Genomic DNA, 6,000 nt, shown 5'->3' with positions numbered 1-6,000 from the left:
TTGGAAGGATTTTTGGAGTGTATCAGAAAAGGAGTTGCCAGTTTTTACTACAGCTGACTTGAACAGATGATTTAACAGTGTAAGAAACTGTTTATTTGATAAAGTACTCCATCGTTCTTTTTTTTGGGGTAAAGCTACAGATACTCTTTGAGCCACAGGTTAAAAAGATGGTGTAATTGTTTATGTGATATTTCAAATAGACATAAGCCTTTGCACTCCTTTAGACCAGGGTCAGCAACCCTTTTCTGTGAAGGGCCAGATAGTAAATATTTAGGCTTTATGAGCCATATGGTCTCTGTTGCAGGTACTCAACTCTGCCGTCATGGCACTGAAGCAGCCACAGACAATGCATAAATGAATGAGTGTGGCTGGGTCCAATAAAATTTTATTTACAAAGACAGGTGGGAGGCTGGTTGGCCCATGGACTGTCGTGTGCCAACCCCTGCTCTAGACTATAAGTTACTTCCAGATGGTAAAATAGCTGATACCTGCTTTCTGTTCTGTTCATCCAAGATAAACAGTCCTTACTGTCAATCTTGCTGACTTTATCATGTTGCTCTGTCCTCAGTGGAACAGGTGAGCTGGACACATTCAAAGAGAAAATACCTTTTTTGAGATATGCTGGCTTTTTTTCAGAGAGGACTTCAACGTCCTAGACATGTGAATTCACAATTTACTTATTAGAGGTTTAAAAATTCCACCTTGTTTGTATTTCAATGAAAACTACTGTAATTAGGATTCCTAGGCTCCATGTTTATTGCAGCCTAACTCAGGGGAACCCAAGTCTCAAAACATCGCGACTTGACCTTCAGCTAACAGAGTGTAGTCCTGGTCTAGAGAGCTCCTGTCAATCCAGGGGCACCAACTGGACTTCAGGGCACGCTTTCTCCCCTCAGTGAGTTTACAAAGCTACCGAGTTAAGGTTGCCTTTTGGTTTCTTAGACTAGCTTTGGAGTAGAATTTTGAGATAAACAGAACCAAGTAGGATTGAGTTACTGTTCTTATGTTTACAAAGTACCAGGTGTTACAAATGTCACTGATCTTGACAGCTAAACTCATCATTCCTTCCTTTAGGTTATAGTAGGCCTGGATTGATCAGTAAGGACAACCATTTAATTTTGTCAAGTTTGACGTTTAACTCTTGAAAAATCCTTGTTCCTCAAGCTATGCAAAAGTAATGCTTTTGTTTACATGGCACTTGGCAAATTAGATGTGTCCCTACTAGTTCTTCTCTTTTTCCTTTTTCTAAAAAAAAAAAAAGGTCTTTTTTATGCTTTTGCCTACCTTTTTATTTTTATCCAGGCTCTAGGTGTAAGAGTGGTTAGAAAACACCAGCTGTGTCTTCTTCGTCTTTGAATCCTTCATAGCATCTAGCACAGTGCCTTGTACAAAATACATGTTCAGTCAATGTTTCCTAGAAGCCTCTAGAAACCTTATGTCCTCAGCTTCATGAAACAGCCCTTTATTTGGGAGTGATTAATCACTTAGCAATCAACAGCATCCTCATAATTCTATATTTATTTCCCAATGGAATCCCTATATCGTAACCGGCCTAGATGCTTCTCACTGCATTTGATACATCCCGACAAGAACAGGTATAAGAGGAGCTCTTTTTCTTTTCTTAAATTTGCTTTAGATCCTTTCAGTCCTTGAATAAGAACATAATGTATTTGTCATGAAAATGTAGTTAGAGGCTTTAACAATCCAAAAAGTAAACAAACTCTTGCAAAATTTGAGTACTGAATGAGAAAAAGGTCAAGAAATGAACTTTTGTAAAATCTGAAATTTGACAAATAGAGAAATATCTAGAAATATCTCCATTTTCTTTCTTATATTATGACGAATGGGATTAAATTTGACAGACTCCCCTACACTGTACTCATGTGATAAGTTGCGTTTTGGGTTTTATGTTTGCAGAAATGGCAGAGTTGGTTTCTCTGGGAGGGTTCTTTTATTCAGGAAAGCTCTAAGAAAACATAATATGGAAGAATAAAATTTATAAAATAGTAAAGAATGGGGTGGTTATTTACCTAGCAAGAGCATTCTTGTTTTACAAAACAATCCCTGAAGGGTGTCTGTAAAATATTGTCCCTCTCTTGTCCCTCTTTGGCACTACACATCTGTTTATAGACAATTCCTCAGTAAATGATGGAAGAGGAAGCTGGGTAGAGAAAATCTGACTAAGTTAGTAAAAGAGAGTGTCAATCGAAGATCCACCTGACAAGATGACTTTAATGGCACAACTCAATTAAAAGGAAAAAGTAATTATTTTCCATGTAGCTTTCAGAAACACAATTATGTTATGAATAAAAACACATTGGTATTTTCAGCTTCTCTGCTTCCACACCAGACTCCACATTCCCTTAGTTTATCAATGCCAGTCTGGGAACTGGTTCGGAGTGAGAGTGAAATAATAAATATCTTCCATGTTAGCACTAAAGGGTGGTCTACTGCTCACGGCAACAGGAAGCGTTTGTTTTCAGACTGCAACATTACCTCTCAAAGATGGCGAATAGATAAAAGAAGATTTGCCGCTCAAGTTGACTAGATCCTGTATCCTATAATTTCCTTTGACTACCAGAATTCTGTAGTTTTATATTTGAAAAGACTTTGAAAAATTCCTCGCAAGGATTATTTCATTATTGTCTTTTCCACTCAAATATCTATTTTTTCGAAAGTAGCATTAGTTTGATTAACTGAAGAAAAAGACTAAGTAACTAATTAACAGAAAAAGCATTGCTTCTCTCAAGAAATATTTCCTTCCTTTTTATTTTACCCATCTTTGGTCAGCCGATGTATGTCTGTGGCAAACCTATGGGTTCTGAGGGAATAAATATTTTAAAAAAGGTTAAAAGAAAATGTAACCAAAAACTAAAACGTTTCAAAAAGAAAAGAAAATATACTACCCTCCACAATAACTGCTTCCTTTTGGTCCTCTTCTAACTTACAGTTAGCGGGATTTCTCTGAACGCAGCGATTTCCAGAGTGCCTTTGTTTCTTGGCATCTGCAACTTTGAGGTCATGTTTAGGTAATGACCTTGAGGAAGGAAAGAAGGCTAAAGGAAATATCAAATAGCTATTAATTTGATGCCTGTTAGAGTAAACAAAATCTAAAATTCTAAAAGATCATTGTTATTTTGAAAGTGCTGGATTTACATAAGATAGGATCTTAGATCTAATGGCCTGCTGGAACCAGGAAGGAGAAAAGCTGGAAAATACGAACTCTTTATAATACACAGGGAGGAATATTTGGCACCTTGTGGTTGATAGGGTCAAAATTCCAAGAGGAATTGTTAGTACTAGTTAAATACACACCAGATGCCATCCCCACCCATCTCCCCTGTCCATCCTGTGTCTTCAACTTCTTCGTCTGTGCTGACTTCTGCTTCTCAATCTATAAACACATTCAGGCCTCTCCCATCTGGGAGATTACCCTCCCTTGGTCCTGAATTCCAACTTAAGCTACTATCCTCCTGTCTTTTCTCTTTTCTTGCCAGCTAAGCTTCTGGAGAGAAAAGGCTTCATTCAGTCTCTACCATCTTACCTCCTCACTTCATTGCGGCTGTCTCTCACCTCCTAGCCTGGGAATTTTTTCTGCAATTGCCAAATCTAGTGGGCCTTTTCAATTGCCTCTTCTGTTAACATAGAGAAATACTCTGCCTCTTTTATTAAATTTATCCCGTTGCCAGACTTGATTAGATATTTGCATGTCTATTTCTTTCCGTAGAAGGTATGTCCCGGTAGGGCTCCGATGATTTTTAATTTGAAATGTTAAGATGATCCTAGCGCCTAGTCCACATGGGTGCTTGAGAAATGTTTGTTAAATAAATACATTTTCCCAATTGGACTGCAAATGATTTTCAGGAATGTGGGAGCAATGGGGCATTTATATAGACTTGTATCATTGTTGGTTTGTTTAAGCGATGTGGCCTGTCTTTCCACATGGTTTGGGTTTGAGGGCCTCATTTCCTGTTTCTTTTAAATGGTTTCTTGCTCTGAAACCATTTTGCTCTGAACCCCCCCTGCAAGTTCCGTTCCCTCTCTCGGAGGTCCTGGGCCTTCAGGAAGCCTGCAGCCAGGCCTGGTGGTGATGCAGACCTTGCAGTCTTTGCTTAGCCGCCTGGGGCGTTCCCTGTTTGAGAGAGAGAGGAAGCAGCTACAAGAAAACCCTGGGGAACTCAGACGCGCAGGGCCTGCACATCCAGGCAACTCGGGCTGGCTCAAGTGCAACAATGGCCAGGAACTTCTGACAGAACAGCTGCTACGCAGCTTTCCCAGCGAGCATGCTCCTCAGATGTATCCTTTGCTTAAGTTTTTTAGATTATAAAGCAATATAACCATATTGTAAAATTCTGGAAGATTAAAGGAAAAAGTCATTTCTATTATCTCCCTACATGGATACTTTTTATGTAGTCCTTGACAGTCCTTTTAGTAATTATTTTTTAAGATATAGTAGTCACTGTACAGTCTGCTTTTCTCACTTCCTGAATTATAAGCACTCTTCCCTGTTGCTACATAGTCCTATAACCATTATTTTAAATTAGACCACTTTTATACATTACTTTCTTGTTTGAGGAAGATTATCCATGGCCAATCCTCTGCTTTTTGCTGAGGAAGATTGGCCCTGAGTTAACATCTGTGCCCCTCTTCCTCTATTTTATATGTGGGACACCGCCACAACATGGCTTGATAAGCAGCGCATAGGTCTGCACCCAGGGCCCAAACCAGTGAACACCGGGGCCACCCAAGTGGAGCATGCGAACTTAACCACTACGCCACTGGGCCGGCCCCTACATTACGTTTTTTAAATGGGGAAATTTTGAGGTATGTATACCATCCTGGAAAATGTTCTTGAAGAATTTGGTCCCACTGTTGTCCATGATGCCAGGGGGCCAGGGAATTTCCAGGATGCCAAGTAATCAGGCAGTTTCCACAGCAGCTACACCCTGTCTGGTGTTTCTACAGGGAGAAGTAAAGGCTACCCCATGGGGAAAGGCTGCCACGGGCTTTTCTGGAGCAAAATTCACACAATTTTACCTGGTGACTCCAGCCCCGAGAGATAATTATATATACAGATGGAGATTTTATGTACCAGAATACTTATTTTAGTGCTGTTTTTTATATTTATGATATGAAAAAATCAGTAACAATCTAAAATGCCCAACAATAGGGGAATGGCCGGATAAGATATAATAGGATAATTTGAGCTTGAATATAAGCAGAAGTCAAAAAAGAGAGAAGTAGATGAGCATTTCTGTGTAGGTCAGTCAACCAGCGAGGTCTGTGTCCAATTAGCTCCAGATGAGGTTTGAATTGTTTAGAAAACAAAGGCAAGTTCATTTGAAATGACTTGGGGAATGTTGAGGAGAGGTTAAGAATCATTTCCATAAGACACAGCTGGGCAAGTCTGATGTGGGAGAGAAGGAGAGTGTCAGCCATGCTCCCTGTCTCTACAGCGTCTTTCCTAAGGGCTTTCTCAGTTGCATGGTCAAAAGTTGTGTTTGCTCTTATTTGCGAATTTTCTGCTCCCTCCCGCTATGAACTCCAAGTTGAGTTTGTCGAAGGGGAGCATTTTAAGTGGTTTTTTTCCCCTCTTCTTTCCCATAAGTGGAGTTCCTAAGAAGCAGAACCCCTTGGTAGCCTCGTGCAACCAGAAGCTATTGTTGAATCTTAGCGGAACGTGACTTCTGAGATTACAGAGACTTCTGCCTCAAAGCTGCTCTAAAGTCTCAAGGACTAGCTATAAATTTGGAAGTCACAAAAAAGAACTAGTATTTGCTATCCTGAGGAAGAAGAGCAGTTGTTTATTGAGCGTGGTGGTGATCATCAGTGCTGGTCCCATGTGTTTTCAGACCCCCACCTCCCCCACGCTGCACATACAGTAGGACTGCACTTCCTGGTCTTCCTGGAGTGGGGGTCTAAGATAGGATGGAGTATGTTAGTTCCGGCTGATGAGTTACAAGGGAAGTGATGTGTCTGACTTCCAGGCTGAGCATTTCA

Source organism: Equus quagga, chromosome 2 (assembly GCF_021613505.1).
Source record: "Equus quagga isolate Etosha38 chromosome 2, UCLA_HA_Equagga_1.0, whole genome shotgun sequence".
In the NCBI taxonomy this organism is placed as follows: Eukaryota; Metazoa; Chordata; class Mammalia; order Perissodactyla; family Equidae; genus Equus; species Equus quagga.
The sequence above is the reverse complement of the archived record's forward strand: the minus strand, read 5'-3'. Positions refer to the sequence as shown.